The sequence below is a fragment of the Heterocephalus glaber genome, unplaced genomic scaffold, assembly GCF_053883595.1.
Source record: "Heterocephalus glaber isolate CG9 unplaced genomic scaffold, H.glaber_assembly_v1.0 deba00001447, whole genome shotgun sequence".
Lineage (NCBI taxonomy): Eukaryota > Metazoa > Chordata > Mammalia > Rodentia > Bathyergidae > Heterocephalus > Heterocephalus glaber.
Window position 1 is genome coordinate 5,435,196 of NW_028258299.1, and position 17,936 is coordinate 5,453,131.

The 17,936-nt window shown below is 52.2% G+C and overlaps 1 long non-coding RNA gene across 1 annotated transcript; it reads left to right on the forward strand.

Annotated features, from left to right (window-relative positions):
• Positions 1-149: 149 nt before the first annotated feature.
• LOC147827373 (uncharacterized) lies at positions 150-14,170 on the forward strand. Its single transcript, XR_015452497.1, has 4 exons — positions 150-583; positions 11,735-12,081; positions 12,232-12,344; positions 12,769-14,170. It is a non-coding gene; the product is annotated as an uncharacterized LOC147827373 (long non-coding RNA).
• Positions 14,171-17,936: the final 3,766 nt, after the last annotated feature.

Below are 17,936 nucleotides of genomic sequence, written 5' to 3' on the forward strand. Positions count from 1 at the left end.
GTGCAGGGGGCAAGCAGAGGCCAGAGCCCTCCAGGGGCCCCTCCTCCCCCCTCCCCTCTCCTCCCCCTCCTCGCTCAGGATGGTAAGAGCCTGGAGGCCTGGAGCCCAGTGAAGACAAAGCCACTCTGTCTCCTTCCAGGGACACTGGCCCTGTTTGCTGCTGTCCAGGCCTCTAAGCCAAAGCTTCATTCACAGGCCTGGCAGCAGGGGGTGAGTCCCATGGGCCAGGCCCCCCCATCTTGGGCTCAGAGAGGGGCTCTTCCTCCTGTTGCCAGGGTCCAGCCACCTTCTAGGGAGGAGCTGACATCTTGGCTTCCCCTCCCCCTCCCTCAGTTCCACCCTGGTCCCTTGCACACCCCCAGGGCCAACTCTGCCACTGAGCTTCAGCCCAGCTCTGCGGGCTCCTACTTGTGTACAGTTGCTGCTCTGTGTCCCAGCCCTGCAGCCGGGTTCCTCAGCCTGGCCAGGCTGGTGGTCCAGCTGTCTGCATCCAGGGGGTAGTGACAGGTGCCCCGTGGGCACCGCCCGGTCTCCGTGGTGAGGCCTTCCACTGGGAAACCTCGAGGGCTCCGAGCTACCCCAGGTGAGAACCCGGCTCTTTCCTGGGGCCCTCTGCACCCCGGGTCGTCGCTCCTCTGAGTCCCCGAAGTGGTGAGGTTCACTTCCCGTGAGTCCCGTGTCCTGTTGCCCAGCTCTGGCGTGGATAGCGAGGGACCCTTCCATTTCCCCTTTCCTCCCACTCCTGGGAAAGTCCTGGGACAGGAAGGCGAGAGCCCCTCTGAGGTCCCACAGCTGCCAGCCCTGCTTGTGGAGAGCCGAGGTAGGACACCCGCAGGTAACTAGGGCACTGCAGAGCCTGCAGGGCGCTGAGGGCCTTGGTTGGTCAGAGACCCCCCCAGCCGGAACACTGCACTCGGATTCGTTTTCTTTTTTTTTTTGAGACAGGATCTTGATACGTGCTCCAGGCTGCCCTTGAACTCAAGGTGATCCTCCTGCCTCAGCCTCCTGAGTGCTGGCATTACAGGCATGCATTGCCATGCCCGGCTGTACCCTGGCTCTATTCACTCCCTAGAAAGCCAAGGCAGAGGCCTGGGCCCGCATCTCACGGAGGGGCAGGATGGGGGGTCCCCTCTTTAGCTGCAGCCCCACCTCCTTCCAGTTAAACTTGGTCCTGCCTTGAGCCAGAAGCTGTGATCAGGAAAGGAGAATGTAAAAGGGAAGAAGCCCCACGCGCTGACAGCTGTTTTGACAACAGTGCAAGAGCACTCACTGGAGAAGGAACTGTCTTTTCAGTCCCTGGTGCGGGCAGATGGATGTCCATCCACATGCAGAAACTAGACCCCTGTCTCTCACCAGTTACGAAAATCAGCTCACACTGGGTGTGGAGGCACACATCTATAATTCTGGTTTCCCAGGAGGCTGAGGCAGGAGGATTGCAAGCTCAGGCCAGGCTGGGCAACTTAGTGAGATCCTGTCTCAAAATGAAAGTGTTCACAAAGAATGGGGGTGTAACTTGGAGCTCCCTGGTTTCAGTGCCCCCCCCATCAGCTCAAAATGGGTCAGGGGCTAAGGTTTGGGTCGTGATACAGGTTCAAGGAGCCCCTGTGCTGTTGGAGGGCGGCAGGAGGACTCTCTTCATGCAGGCGAAGCCTGGAGGGGCATGGCCCGTGGGCCCCCTCCCTCTCTCCTGGGCCTCAGCCATGAGGGGCAGTTTTCTAGGATGCAGGCACCCGCCGCCCAGCCGGGAGTGGGGAGTGGTGACCCCACGTGCCCCTCACTGACCAGTGCCGGGTGTGTGGGCAGTTTCTCCTGGCCAGTCACCCCCCAGAGTGACAGAGGACTGGAAGTGTTCGGGATGCGGAGGGAGGGCCTGGGAATAGAAACCGGCAACTATTGTGGGACACTGAGTGGTGGTGGCTCAGGACATTAAAAAGACACTGTCAGTTTCCACGGGCCACGTTGTGTGTGGTGTTTACCTTCCAGAGAGGGTGTTAAAGAAAAAGGATTCATGACATCCCTCAAAGAACGGTAAGGCAAAACTGGCTGGTGGCCCAGCCTGTGATCCCAGCACTCAGGAGGCTGAGGCAGGAGGATGGTAAATTCCAGCCCAGCCTGGGCAACTTAGCAAGACCCTATTTGGAAACAAAAAATAAAAAAGAACTGGGATGTAGCTCCGGGTGAAGCCCCTGGGTTCAGTCCCCAATCAAAAAGCAACAACAGAGGTGAGAACACTGGGTAGAACAGATAAGCAAACAAATGACTAAAAGGAAAAATAAAACCACAACAGGTAGGCTGATGCCATTCAAGGGGGCTGTTCCATGGGGTCTCACCAGAGAGGAGTGATCAGAACAGGTGGCGATTTACAGCCAAGGAAAGGTTCAGTGGACAGAAAAACCCAGAGGAAATGCCTTAGCCCGGCCGTCACAGCTGGGGATTCCAGTTAAACTGACTGCATGAGATTCCTGCGCCAGCAGCCCCGCCTGTAGAATCAAGGCAGGCTGGCTGCTGCCCCAACTTGGCCGAGTTCCTTCTTGATGAACCTGGACAAAGGGACCCAAACCACTGCAGTGAGGACAGCAGGGGATCAGAAAGACAAGTGCCAGGTGGTAGTGGCGCATGCCTGTGATCCTGGCAATGGGGAGGCTGAGCCAGGAGGATCTCCACAAGTTTGAGGCCACCCTCAGCTACATAGAGAGACCCTGTATCAAAAACAAAAAACCAAACAAACAAAAAAATCAGCTTGGTGTGGTGTCACAGGCCTGCAATCCCAGCACTTGGGAGGCTGAGGCAGGAGGATTGCCATGAGTTCCAGGCCAGTGTGAGCTTCATAGTAAGACCCTGTCTCAAAAAACAAAGCAAAATAAAAATCAGAATTTGAAAAGCAACAAAGAAGAAATTCCAGGATTTAAACCTATTCAAAATAAAAAATAACCCAGGAGGGCTGTAGGGAGCAGTTTCTTTTTGTCCCCAGCAGCAGCCGATAGAGCCCACCGTGCCCTCCCCTTCCCTGGGCTGAAGCTGGAGTGGGCCTGAGCTTATGGGGGTGGGGGCGCCTCCCCCGCAACTCTACTTCTGAGAAGAAGCTGGTCCCGCATTTCCCAAACACAACAGGGTCCTCACTAGGACCAATCCAACCTCAAGATCCTGATTGTTGAAAAATTTAACTGGAGGGCCGGGGATTTAGCTCAGTGGTTTCACCACCTGCTGCAAGCTCAAGGACCCGAGTTCAATCCCCGGTACCAAAAAAAAAAGAAAAGAAAAATTTAACTGGGGGCCAGGGGTTCAGTTCCCTGCCAGAGCGCGGCTTGGCAAAGGCCTGGGCCGGCCACCAGAAAATGAACCACTGCAGCAAACAAACAAACAAGCACACACCATCACTCCGAGGCCAGGAGACAGAGGCCCGCACTCAAGGTTTCCACGTAAACAGCAAAACAAAACTTAGTAACAGGTTCAATTTAACTGAAGTGCCACATGGGGCTGTGCCCTTTTCTTTTTTTTTTTTTTGGCACTGGGGATCGAACTTGGGTCCTTGCGCTTGCGCAGCAGGCGTTGGAACCACTGAGCTAAATCCCCGGCCCAATCAGGGCTGTGCACTTTAACCAATCACATATGTAGTTCTTATCATCCCAGCACTTGGGAGGCTGAGGCAAGATCACTTGAGCCAGGAGCTAGAGGCAGCCTGGGTGCCTTGGTGAGAGCACCAAGGACAGGGTAGGGGAGGTCGGGTCCACACGGCAATGACTTCCTGTCTTGCTTCCTGAACACTTCAGACACGTTTTCCCCTCAGCGGACCCCCGACCTTTCGCCCTCTGCTGCTGCCTGGTTCATGAACCGCTGTCAGGTCAAATACTTTGTTTTCAGATTTGATGTGCCTCAGTTTATCTTTTTTTATTTTTTATTTTTTTTGAGACAGGGTCTCACTATGTAGCTCAGGCTGGTCTTGAACTCACCAACCTGCAGCAATCCTCCTGCCTCAGCTTCCCGAATGCTAGGCTCTCAGTTTACCTTTTTTTTTGGTACCAGGGATTGAACTCAGGACCTTGCACTTGCGAGGCAGGTGCGGCACCCTGAGCTACATCCCCGGGCCTCAGTTTATCTTTTAACCCAGTGAATGGCCCAGGTTCCCCCTTGGGTGCTATGGACAGGGCATGCCTCTCTCCTGTTGCTGAGCAGCCTTACACACACCCAGGCCACATGCTCATTCCCTTTCTCTCATGGTGTTTCCCCCGGCGCCCTGGCCGCGGTGTCCCTGAGCCCCGAGTGACCTCCCACGTGTTTCCGCGCCTCTAGTTCCTGTGGACGCCTGCTCTGGCCTCCCCAGCCCGGGGTATCTGGGCCCCACCGCGCTGGGGTCCGGCTGCCTGGGAGTGAATCCCTAAGCGGGGTCACCACCCCGGACACGCCCTGGCACTCTCTAGGCCTCAGCTGCCCTGTTTGTTGAAAGGAGGAGAAATACCTGTCCTGCCTAACTCACAATGTTGTCCACAAAGAAACTGTCCATCCCTCACCTCTGGTCGCAGCACTCTGGGAGGCCGAGGCAGGAGGATCGCAATTCAGCTCAACCCTGGCAATTTAGGAAGATCCCAGTCTCAACAAAGAGGCCGGGGATGTAGCTCATAGCGAAGGCCCTGAGTTCAATCCCCAGTTACGCAAACGCAAAGGCAAAAGTAAAATGCAGACAAAAACCTCAGCAAACCACCAGGCAGCACCAGGCAGAAGCCTAGGATGTGCGTGTGTGGGCGTGGTCTGCAACTTGAAGGACGTTTGTCTCCTCCAATCAATAACCTGCAAGTTGTGCTCGCTTTCGGCAGCACATATATAATAACAAGTCGGCCAGCAGGCGGGGAACAGCGCCCGGCTCTCCCCGACTGGTTTGAGCAGCGCACGTGTTGACAGCACCTCGATCTTCGCCTCTCAGGGGACCCCGGCCGGGGGCACAGGAAGGTGGGTGGGAGGGCAGTGTTGATTTTGCGCTGCCCTACTGTCTCCATCGAAGGGCCTGAGGGTCCTGGCCGTGTTGGTTAGAGATGTCCTGAAATTAGCCATGGGTGTAAGCACGGCGCTTTGCACATTCAGGTAACGGTGCAAAACACCTTGCTGTGCGAGGGCTCACCTCGGGACTTACCTGGTCTCTGTGGGGCTGTTTGTGCCGCCTAACGCTACTACTTGGAAGAGATGTTAAAGGCCAGGTGTGGTGGCACAGGCGTGTGATCCAACACTTGGGAGGCTGAGCCAAAAGGATCCTCGCGAGTTCGAGGCCATCCTGAACTCAAAGCAAGATTCAAACAAAAAACCTCAAAAAACCCAGAGATGCTAAAAAGGCTTGTTTGCTTCTCTGTAGTAGATAAACTGCTATTATTTTACTGTCTAGTATTTGCTTAAATTAAGTACTTAAAAATGTGTTTTTGTTTTTTTTTTTTAAGAAATCACTTTGTAGGGCTGGAGATTCAGCTCAGTGGTTTCATCTCCTGCTGCACAAGCTCAAGGACCTGAGTTCGATCCCCAGTACCAAAAGAATTTAAAAAAAGAAATCACTTTGTATCTGGGCATGGTGGCACATGCCTGTAATCCCTGCACTTGGGAGGCTGAAGGACGAGGACCACTGTGTGAACCTGTCTAAAATAAATAAATAAATAAAGCCTGGTTCAGAAACAAAGATTTCGGGCTTTTCCCACCTGCAGTATGTTATATGTTCTTTTCTAGATGGCCAGTGCTTACATTTATAGATGACACAGTCAGGGACACAAGTATGAATTAATACCATGAGTTTTAAAACTACTGGTTACCTATGTGTGGAGTGGCATAATTTTGTAAGAATGTAAAAGGTTGGTTTTTTTGTTTTTGTTTTTATTTTTTTTGGTACGAGAGATTGAACTCAGGTCCTTGCGCTTGCACAGCAGGCAGTGGAACCACTGAGCTAAATCCCCAGCCCAAAGGTTGTTTTTTTTGAGAGAAGGTCTCACTATGTAGCCCAGGCTGGCCTCGAACTCATAGTGTTCCTCCTGCCTCAGCCTCCCGAGTGCTGGGATCACAGGAGTGCGCCACCATGCCAGGTGGAGACAGTTTCTTCTAAGAGAAACAGTTACAAAAAATTTAAAATGTGATATAAAGAATGGTATTGTCTTTCTTTAAAACAAGGCTTAGGGGGCGGGGATTTAGCTCAGTGGTCTTGCCGCCTCTGTGCAAGCGCAAGGACCAGAGTTTGATCCCCGGTACCAAAAAAACCCCCAAAAAACAAGGCTTAGGATATTGATCTGTTAGTAAAATTTACAATAGAACTTTTAAAATGAGGTTCTAAACTTGTCAAAATCTTTTCTGCTCTCTACTGTCTTGGTAGGATTAAATGTTTAGAAAAATTGAAGCCCTTGTGGTGGTTCATGCCTATAATCCCAGCACTCGGGAGGCTGAGACGGGGATCACTGGGCGTTCAAGCCCAGCCTGAACTACAAATCGAGGCCCTGTCTCAAAAAACCAAAACCAAACCAAACAAAAATGTAGCTGAGGGCTGGGGATTTAGCTCAGTGGTTCCGCTGCCTGCCTTGAAAGCTCAAGGACCCGAGTTTGATCCCTGGTACCAAAAAACCAAACCAAACAAAAATGTAGTTGTCCTGGTATAATTCAGGCAGTAACGATTGTTGTCTTAACATGCTGTAAAAGTAACTAAGTTTGCTGAATTGCTCTTGTGTATCGGTTGGAGTCCTAGAATCAGCAGAAGCCGTGCTCCTCTTGGTAGGTGAGAGTCTTTGGTAGGTGAGAGTCTTGCTCTGGAATATGTGGTCTTCATTGCACCGTCAGTACTCATCCTTTCTGCACTCTGGACTCAGACCCGTTTACAGTGCTGCCCACACCTTGGAACCTCGCCACGCCCCTAAACCCAGCCCCAGCCCTGCTGTGCCTCCTCTGGGGGCTGGGTCCCGAGCAGGCGCCTGGGTGTTTGCTGGACAAATCTTTCTGGGGGAAGTCCGCACGCTCCCCCTTTGCTGGATCCCTGTGGCTTGTGGTCTGAGAGTCGCTCTTCCCAGAGCGCTGACGTTTCTCCCACCGGGTAAGGAGGGCTTGTGACGCTGATGCTGATCATCACTCAGGACGGAACTTTAACACTTAGGGTTTTCCTTCTAGAGCCAAGCAGTGTCTCCAGACTTCCTCCCACTGAGCTCCTAACTAACATTTCCTCCCCTCCGCCTAAAAGGAGAGACGGAATATGCAGACGCTGGAGCCCAGGTTCTGGTCCATGAGAAAGGGGACAGTGGCTGGAGGTGGCTGAAGGGACAAGCATCGCGGCTCTGTCCCTTTCCCACCACACATGGCACACGGCCCTCGGCTCCTCAGAGCCAGCTTTGAACAAATCCTTTTTCCAAAACACCTGGCCTCCTTGGATTTGGTCAGCGGCGAGCAGACGAGCCTGAGTGTAGGAGCCTGAGTGGCTGGGAACAGCAGAGCAATTTCTGCTTACAAACCTTATGATTCAGAGCTGGCCATGGTGGTGCACACCTGTGATCCCAGCACTCAGGAGACTGAGGCAGGAGCATCACCATGAGTTCAAGGCCAGCCTGGGCTACATAGTGAGTTCAAGACCAGTCTGAATTCATAGTGAGACCATGTGTCAAAAACAAACAAGCAGCTGGGGATTTAACTCAGTGGTTCTGCTGCTTGCCTGGCAAGGACAAGTTCCCGAGTTCGATCCCCCGTACCAAAAAAAAAAAAACAAACAACCCCTGGGCTGGGGATTTAGCTGAGTGGTTCTGGTGCCTGCCTTGAAAGCGCAAGGTCCTGAGTTTGATCCCTGGTACCAAAAAAACCAAACAAACCCCTGAGGATTCAGGACCTCAAGGCAGCCAGGAGAGTGGAACTAAGGACCCTCAGGAAAGAGGACTCCAGAGTTGCTGCAGAAAGTGATGAAGAGGAGAGGATGATATGTTCCAAGTGAGCAGGAGGATTTTGAGGGGGATTGGTGGCAATGTGTCTTTTTCTTTTTCTTTTTCTTTTTTTGATACTGGGAATTGAACTCAGGGACTGGCGCTTGCCAGGCAGGTGCTGTGTCACTGAGCTACATTCCCTGCCCAGTATGTCTTTTCTTGGAATACATTTTTTAAAAAAAATTTAAGCACTCACCACATTCTTTTTATTTTTTTTCAGCACATTCTTTGATCAGATCAAGTATTTGGTAATAATCCTGTGACCATGTAACTGAAAATATTTTTTCTTTTTTTTGGTACCAGGGATTGAACTCAGGACCTTGCGCTTGTGAGGCAGGTGCCGGAACCACTGAGCTAAATCCCTGGTCCAGGTTTTTCTTTTCTTTTCTTTTCTTTTTTGGTACTGGGGATAGAACTCGGGTCCTTGTGCTTGCGCAGCAGGCGGCAAAGCCACTAAGCTAAATCCCCGGCCCTGAAAATATTTTTTCTAAGGGAAAAAGACCTTCCTCACCTAAGTGTTCATTTCCTTTGGTACCTTTTTTTTTTTTGGTACCGGGGATCTAACTTGGGTCCTTCCGCTTGTGAGGCAGGTGGCGGAACCACTGAGCTAAATCCCTGGCCCCCTGTTAATGTTTTTCCTTTTTTTGCAACAGCCATGGATGCCTTGTAATGTACAATAATTTCTGAAGCTATCAGGTTTGTAGCTGGGACTTGGATCAGGGGACACTCAGGGATTTGGGGACAAGGTTGGGCGTCCTGGGCCCTGGGGCACCTGGAGCAGGGGACAGAGGGCAGCAGGAGGGTGTTGGGATGACCGTGTTTCCTTGTCCTTGCTGCTCCTCTCCCCACAGAGGCACACGCTGGGACTCCTGGTGGCAGTGGTGGCCTGGGGGGGGGCAGCTTCACACCAGGGTTGGGAATCTGGCTCTGCAGAGCTGGCCCAGCCCTGCTTAGCGAGCAGCTGCTTCAAGTGTCCCCACTGTGGTCCCCAGCACAGGGACCAGAGACCAGCGTCTTCCGGGGCCTGCAGAGCCCACATGGACCCTTGCTGGAGTCCACGCCTTGGGAGGCCATGGTGCTGACCCAGGTTGTCTCTGAGTGGACACCGGCTGGGTTGTGCCCTCAGGGAGGTGGCCCAGTGGCTGAGGATGGGCTAATGGGAAGTGGCCCCGACCAGGGTGAGGATGGACTCCTGAAGATTGTTAGTTTTTTTTTTTCGAACTTGGGGCTCGAACTTGGGACCTTGCGTTTTCGAGGCAGGTGGGGAACCACTGAGCTAAATCTCCGGCCTCATTTTGGTTTTTTTTTTTGGTACTGGGGATCGAACTCGGGACCTTCCTCTTGTGAGGCAGGCAGCGGAACCACTGAGCTAAATCCTTGGCCTTATTTTGGCTTTTGAGACAGGGCCTCACTCTGTAGCCCAGGCTGGTCGAGAACTTGTGGTGATCCTCTTGCCTCAGCCTCTCAAGTGCTGGGATCCCAGCTGCGTGCCACCACGCCCGTGTCTTGAAGACTCCTGCCCTTCTCAATGGGTATTTTAAATATACTTTATTATTTGAGGGCCTCTTGGCTACTGTTCCCCTCTGCTCTTGTTCACAGCTCTGTGTGTGTTTTCTAAAACCACAGATGGACTTACTCCCTGGTTTTTACTACTGAGTTCTTGCTGTCTAAGACCAAACAAAGAGTCACCAGGCAGAGGGCCAGCATGGGGTGGAGCTGGCTTCCACATGGCAAGGGCCTTGGAGCCTGCTTTGCTCCCGCAGCAGGCCTGCCTGGGAAGTTGTGCTGCAGACTGCACAAGCTGAGCCCGTCAGCAAGGTAGTGGAGGCCCTGATGAGTCTGGGTGTCCTGGCTCCCTCTGAACTTGCTATAGAGGTCACCCGGGGGAGTCGCAGGCAGAAGGGGAGACACCTCAGGCCCATTCAGAGTGGCTCTGGGCAGGGGACACAGATCCCAAGGTGGCTGCAAAGGCGCCAACCTGCAGGGAGGCTATGGTCCCAATGGCACAAGAGGGCTGGGCCTTTGCTTTCCTGTGGCAGCTGTAGTCTGGGCTGCCCTTGGGCCAGGCAGGGCTGAGCATCACAGCCGAGGACTGGGCACCTGCCTTCCCCAGCAAGCCTGGCTCTGTGCATGCTTCTCAGCATCTCCAGCCAGTGACTTAATCCCTCCGACCCTCAAGACGGGTGCAGTGGTGCAAGCCTGTGAACCCAGCACTGCACTCAGGAGGCTGAGGCAGGAGGATCTCTGAGTTCAAGGCCAGCCTCGGCTACATAGTGAGACCCTGTCTCAGAAAACCAAAAAAAGAAAAGAAACTGTATTCAGCTCTAAGGCAGTGTGCTTTGGTTAGAAGACCTACCAAAGGCTTAGTACAAGGAAAAGAATGTAAATAGTCACATTCATATTTTTCACCGACGCCTGCTTTCTTGTGGTGCTGGGATGGAACCAGAGCTACTCCCATGCCCCCAGAGCTCTGCAAACCGAGCCAAACTCTCAGTCCCTCCTGTTCATAGTCCTTTTTTTTTTCCCCTAGTTTTCTGACACAGGGTCTGACTATGCAGCCCAGGCTGGCCTCAAACTTGCAGTGATCCTCCTGCCTCAGCCTCCTGAGTGCTGGGATTACAGACATATGGCACCATGCCTGGCAGAGCTCTTTTATAATATTTATTTGTATTATTACTATTTTTATGGCACTGGGGATTGAACCCAGGTCCCTGTACATGCTAAGCAAACTGAGCCCACCTCTTGGTTATGTTTCAGTTTGAGACAGGGTCTCAGTGAGTTGCCCAGGCTGGCCTCAAACTTTCAATCCTGCCTCAGCCTCCTGCATAACGAGAATTATAGGCATGGCCTGGCTGAGGCCCAAGCTCTAGAGGAGACCACCGTGTAGTAGCTTAAACTTGGTCCAAAGGATGTCTGCAGTCATGTTTCACACTTCAGCTTTAGGAAGCTTTGTCCCAAATGGTTAGTGTGTTTATGGCGGGGCTTCGAGGTTAGCTGGGTTTTCTGGAACATTCCTTTATGCCACTGCCATGTCACGACAAGGGCATTTTCCTGCAAGGCCCTGAAATGTCCCCCTCAGTATTTCCTGCTTTGAAAGAAAACATGGTGAATTAGTGACCTGGAAGATTTGAATAAAAATGCAGCAGAAAACTTGTTCCTTTGAGAACTCTTTCAGCTTTGTTGATTCACTTCGCCTGTCCAGTTTCATTTAGGCTGGAGGTGGTGAGGGATCACTCCAAAGACTCAGCTGAGCCGCTGGAACCTGGGGCAAATTAGCTCCCTGAATGGGCCTTTTATGGCCTTTATCCCCAGGGTACTGTGAGGCCTCTACAGCCACAGGAAGTTGTCCCCTCCCCAAATCAACTGGTGAAAGCTGGCCCGGTGAATAGAATTCTCCCTCTGTCAATACCAAGGAGTCTAAAAATCTTCAAAAGTTCAGCACAGAATGACCTATGACCTGGTAGCTCACTCCTAGGTCTGACCCCAAAGACTTGAAGCTGTTATCCCAGCAGCCTGGGAGGCTTAGGTAGGAGGGTGGCACGTTTGAGCCCAGCCTCAAACTAGTGAGACCCTTCCTCAAGATAAAAAATAAGGGAGGGAGTTTGAGGGGGGGAAATGGGATAAAATTAAATACAATTTATTCTTAAAAAAGGAGAGGAGTGTAGCTCTCAGTGTGAAGGTCCTGGGTTCAACCTCCAGCAAAAGACAAAAAAATTAAAGCAACACTTGAACTTAAACAAACACTTTCACGCAAAATTTTTCATAAGCGCATATTCTCAGCAGCTAGAAGATGGAAATTACCCAATGTCTATCAACAGGTGAATGGTGAACCAAACCACGGTGGACACTACCGCTTTCTTCTGAGATGGAATCTGCTGCAGCGGCCAAGCTGGTCTCGTGCTCCTGGGCTGGAGGAGGGACCCTCCTGCCTCGGTCTCCAGTAGCTGAACCTGCAGGTGTGCTGTATCATGCCTGTCTTGTGCCATACAATAAAAATGACAGGAGGCCAAGGTTGAGGAGTAAACTTGTGTAGTTGGACCCAGCCAGCGGGACAAAACTCAAAACAGAGCTGCTTGGGGTGAAATCCCAATCCCCAGGCTGAAGCTAAGCTGTTTATCTTGGCCAAGAAATCAGGGTCAGGGATGATGCCGCATTTCCCAAACAGGTCAGTTTCCGATTTTCTCTTGTTCTGTCTCCCTGGCCTTTCCTTATAAGGAAAGTAACTTGGAGATGATCAATCTACGTTTTGTGCTTTTATTCTGATTAATTGTCTTTGTTTGGTACCAGGGATTGAACTCTATTTTTTTTTTTGGAGACTGTGTAGTTCAGCCTGGCCTGGAACTCACTACCAGGAACTCATGGCGATCCTCCTGCCTCAGGCTCCCGAGTGCTGGGATACAGCCGTGCACCACCACACCTGGCTGCACGGTATAGACTTTTACCTTTGCTCTCTCTTTTTCTCTTAACTCGGCCCAATCTTCCTCTGCGGAGCCAATTTCTCCCCACCTCCTCACTTTTGCTTTCTTGAATAAACTTTGCCACTGCTAAAAAAAAAAAAAAAAAATAGGAAGAAAGAAAGAAGCCAGACAGAAAGGTCAGCAACCGTGTGATCTCACGTGTTTGAAATATCCAGGACAGGGCCAGGGATTTAGCTCAGTGGTTCCACTGCCTGCCCTGCAAGCGCAAGGACCTGAGTTCAATCTTCGGTACTGAAAAAGAAAAGAAAGAAAGAAGAAATATCCAGGATAAGTGTCAGTCTTTTGCAAAAGGGCAGGGGGCCAGGAGATGCAGGGAGAGGGGATGGGAGGAGAAGGGGGCAGAAAAATAATCGAGCTGTGTTCTCTCCCAGCAGCAAATCCCCACTAGGAAGGCGACCCTCTCAGACTGCGGGCAAGTGCCAAGAAAGCGGAGTTAACATGGGCGTGTAGGTGCACACCTGTAATCCAATCCCAGCATTTGGGAGGCTGAGGCAGGAGGATCGGCCGGAGTTCGAGGCGCCCTGCACCCTGGATCCTGTGTTCCCGGGGCTGGGGGGGGGTACTGGGAGCTGAACCCAGAGCCTTTGGGCTGAGCTGATCCCAGCTCTTTCTTACTCTTTAGTCTGAGACAAGGTCTCCCTAAGTTGCCCATGCCAGGCTCACACCTGCGACCTTCCTGCCTCAGCCTTCTGGAATTGCATGGGTGGCAGGCTACACCCTGGGTCTTGAATGAAACGAAAACCCCAACCCCAACAGCACCGTCCTGCAGTCCCCTTTCTGGCCACTGGGTGTCAGGCGCGCGCCATGCAGCTGCCAGCCCGGCGCGAGGGAAGGCGGGCAGCGGTTTGGAGGCGACACTGAGAAGGCAGTTTGCGGACAACCCTGGCTGTGCTTCCTGGGATGCTTCAGAGGGCCTCGGAAGACCTGAGAGAAGCCCGTGCGCACTGTGATCCCAGCACGCGGCGAGGCTGAGACAGGAAGATCACAAGTCTGAGCCCAGCCCGGGCAGTTTAGAGACTTAGCAAGACCCTGTCTCAAAATAAAAGATCCAAAAGGGCTGGGATGTAGCTGAGCTCCAAGGCCCTAGGTTCAATCCCCAGAACAAAACAGAACAAACAAAAACAAAAAAACCACGCACACAAAACAGAAGGAAACAAAATATTATGGTTTGTGTCTAGCTGTCCCCCCCAAAGCCTTATTCGGTCACAGGTGGGGCTCTTTCAGAGGAGGCTGCATCTAGAGTGTGACGCTGGGATTGATCCGTGGTGCAGTGCTAGCTCAAGGGCACTAGGATTAAGGGCGCGAGTGCTGCCCGCCCTAAACAGCCTGGATAAAATAGAAGGGGCAGAAGAGGTTTGTCTTCTCCCGGTGTTGCCTTTGCTACCTTGTGGGCGCCATGAACTGTTTCAGCCTTGGATCCAGCCCATTATGGACTCAGACCTCTACACACTCTGGGCCCAATAAACCTTTCCCCCTTTAACACTGGGTGTCGGGTATTTTGTCTCAGCCACGAGAAAAGTAACCAGGACAACAAACAAAAGAGAAACGTCCTTGGCGTCCTTCTCAAGGGTCTGACCGAGGAGGAGGATTCCTGGACCCTGGGGCCTAGGATGGTGCCAAGGCACCGCACACTGACTGCGGTGGCAGGTGACATTGTCACGACCTTGTGTCCCCATCTCCCGAGCCCTCCTAGGTCCTCCTGTTGCTTGGTTGGTATTTGCGCAATTGAGATTTTCAGCTCCGAACCTCCTCTGGGGTCAGCCTGGCTGTAAATGCGCCAACAATACTGATATCAAATTTTTTTGTAGTACCAGGGATCAGACTCGGGACCTTGTGCTTGCCAGGTCAGCGCCAGAGACACTGAGCTAAACCCCTGGCCCCATGACGTCAATTTTAAGTTTAGTTTTAGTTTTATTTATTTATCTATTTTTGAGGTGGGATCTTGCTATGCTGCCCAGGCTGGTTTGGACTTCCTGCCTCAGGGTCCTGAGTACCACTCAGTAGCAGCGACTTTTTATTATTTCTTACTAGAAAGGAAGGTCACTGAGTTAAGTAGACGAACTCTAACACTTCTGAGGGCACACAGGGGAGTCTGGCGATTTTAAGGTTTTCTTTCTTTCTTTCTTTCTGTTTTCTGTTTTTTTGAGACACTGGTCTTACTATGTAGTTCAGGCTGGCCTTGAACTCACGGTGATCCTCCTGCCTCAGCCTCCTGAGCGCTGGGATTGTAGGCATGTGCCACCAAGCTGGGCTGTCCTGGGAGTCTTGGACGTGCTGATGGCATCCATCCCAGGCCAGGCATAGTGGCCCTGAGGTTTCTGCAAACTGCTCTGTGGGGAACTCGCTGCCTGCAGACCCTCCTGACTCATTCTCATGAGCCCTTGGCTCCACGTCACCGTGGAGGGGCGACCCTCGGCCACCCCACGTGACTTCTCCCCACCAGCCTGCCCCATTACTCTGCTTCATTTTCTGGAGATATTTGTTACCCTCTGAAATCATCATCTTTTTTTTTTTTAATTGGACTGGGCCCCAGCCCCTTTTTTATTTTGAGACAAGGACTTAACAAAGTTGCTAGTTGCCCACCCAGGGCTTGACTTAGAGATCCTCCAGGCCTCAGCCTCCTGAGTGCTGGGATTATAGGCGTGCACCACCATGCCCATCTATGGAGGCTGGTGATTTTAATATTTGCTTCCTTCAGAGTGAGCTGAGTTCAAGAAGCACTTGGAAAAGTGACTGGAACGTTGTCTTCTTGTTGATGTAACCTGAGGGCCACTTTCAGATGCCACCAGGGAGTCTGGAGGTGGCTGGTGCAGCTGCTTACTGGGTTCTTATCTTCATGGTCACAAGATAGCTGCATGGCTCCAGGCATCACATCTGATTTTAGAGAGAAGACGTGATATTGCTAAACCCTCTTGATCTCCACTTGTCTGTTTTTCTAAAAAAGAAAACCCTGAAGCTAAAATTGAGTGATGTGGCTTCTCTCCACTTAAAGAGCTAAGTGGGACCATTTAGGCAGCTTTGGTTCCTGTCCCAGGTGAGCACAAGTTGAAAAGATTGATCACCGACAAAAATGACATTGGGTTGGCATGGTGGCGCAGGCCTGCAACCCCAGCTATGCAGGAGGCTGACGCAGGAGGATCACAAATTCAGGTGAGACCCTGTCTCACAATAAAAAATGATTTCAAGGGCTGGGGATTTAGCTCAGTGGTTCCGGTGCCTGCATTGCAAGTGCAAGGTCCCAAGTTCAATCCCCAGTACCAAAAAACAAACAAACAAAAAATTTTAAAACAGGGCTGGATGGGGTCGGGTATTCAGCTCAGTGGTTTCACCACCTGCTGTGCAAGCGTAAGGCCCCTAGTTTGATCCCTGGTACAAAAAAAAACAAAACCAGGGCTGGAAATGTAGTTCAGTAGTCAAAAGGAAGGAAGGAAGGAAGGAAGGAAGGAAGGAAAGAAAAAGAAAACAGTGACATTCACGTAAGGGACCAAAAGTGTCTCACAAATATCGGCTGCAAACCAGGAAGAGTATTTCATTTATTCCTGTTTTCCTTAAAATTGTTAATGTTTAAGCGCATCTTTTTTTTCTGCAATCCTTGTTAGATTTTGGTCTCAAAGATATGCAGCCATCAGGACGTGGTGATGCTGGCTGTAATTCTAGTCCTTGGGAGGCTGAGGTAGGAGGATCTCCATAAATTCAGCAGCCTGAGCTGCCTAGAGAGATTATGTCTCAAAACAAAAAAAACAAAGAAAGAAAAAAAGAGTAGAAAGCATGAAAGATACAGTTGCCTCAGGAAATGAGCCAGTGAGCATGTGTCTTTGGCAGCCGTGCCCCTCAAGGTGGGTGGTAAACATGGAGTTTCTGCCACCTGTGCCCTCTCTTGTGACCGCTGGGGCGCCGCTGGGGTGCCAGCCACCCAGACGGTACGTAAAGATCAGCCCCACAGCCTGTGGTTTGCCTGCCCCTGTCTGGCCTGTGTTTTTAACAGTTTTTTTAAAGTTTAGAATTATTTGGTTTTTAAATGGGGAAACGCGACCGTCTTACGTCAGGGGCTTGTTTTGGATCCTGAGCGTTTTCCTACAGTGGTGCCGTTTCCTTCCCCGGCACAGGGCTGTCCTGCCACCTCTTCCGAGCCGTGCTGGACAGGCACGTGGGGACGCCTGCATTTGACTAAGCTCTCAAAAGAATGCACAGAGTCTTTCATGATTAATGCTCTTTGTTGTGGCAACTTATGCACAATGTGAAAGGCACCCTCAGAACCTTTTTTTGTTTGTTTTTTGAGACAGTCTCACCATGTAGCCCAGGCTGGCCTTGAGTTTGCAGTGATCCTCCTGCCTCAGCCTCCCGAGTGCTGAGACGGCAGGCGTGTGCCTCCATGCCCAGCCACTTCTTGGAGTTTATAAAGGATTGAGCCAGGCGCAGAACTTACCTGTGCGGAATGAGCCCCTGTCCTGGACGCCCATTCAAAGGAGAACAGCAGCTGTCTATTCTACCCAATGTCACGTTCGCTCTCCCGCTGTCCCCGGCTGTCCTGGCTGTCCTTGTGCCTCTGGCTCCCTGTTACCGGGGCTGACTTCCTTCCCTGGGTGAGCGGTGGCCTTGCCCTGCCTGGGGGGCCCCTCCCTGGTAGAAGGAGAGCCCTTTCCCGCCCTGGCCCCGACCCTCAGGGCGACAGAGCCACCTGGTTGGCTGCTGGGGCAGCGATCGAGCCCACGGGTGCCAGGACTCGGCCTGGGTGTGGGCTGTGGGAGCCGAAGGTGAGGGAGGCTCAGTGTGGGATGGGGCGCACGTGTGCACACACGCACCCGAGGCACAAGAGCCCTTCACATTCGAGAAGGAAGAAGCCAATGGAAAATCTGAAGGTCAGAGAAGACAATGAGCCAGATATTAGGCAACAAGCTCGACGTTGCTTGATTGGGGTGGATTGTGTCACCGGAAGGAAGCCACCCTGGGGGCCGGGAGCCTTGGCTTCAGTGAGCTGTCCTCATTCCCAGGTGTCAGTCTGCCATCCCAGCTCAGTTGCTCGCTTATTTATTTATTTATTTATTTAGGTTTTTGAGACAGGGTCTGGCTATGTAGTCCAGGCCTGCCTTGAACTCACTATGTAGCCCAGGCTGGCCTCAAACTCGTGATCCTCCTGCTTCAGCCTCCTGTGCGCCATCTTGCCTGACTTCCTTCACTAACTTAATCACCCCCCTCGGTGCTGGCTGACAGGGTTTTGGGCATCCTGGGCACAGCCTCAGCCGAATGGCCAGGCAGCTGGGGGTCTGCGTGTGTTTAGGCTGGAGGGTTGCAGGCTCTCCTGGGAACCCCAAATGCCAGCCCCAGCAGCAGAAGCCCACAGCAGATGGGAGCTGGGAGCGCTGGGCCTGAGGGGCACTTGTCCTGCCTGTCCCTGTCTCAGAGCCCCTGGGAAAACATCAAGTGTCCCCTTTGCTGCCCGGGGCTTGTCTGACTGTCCTCAGCCTGGCAGGACTCGTACTGTGCTGTCTACACTGCGTCCCTTCTGCAGGGGCCGCTCAGACCTACTCCCCAAAGACGGGAG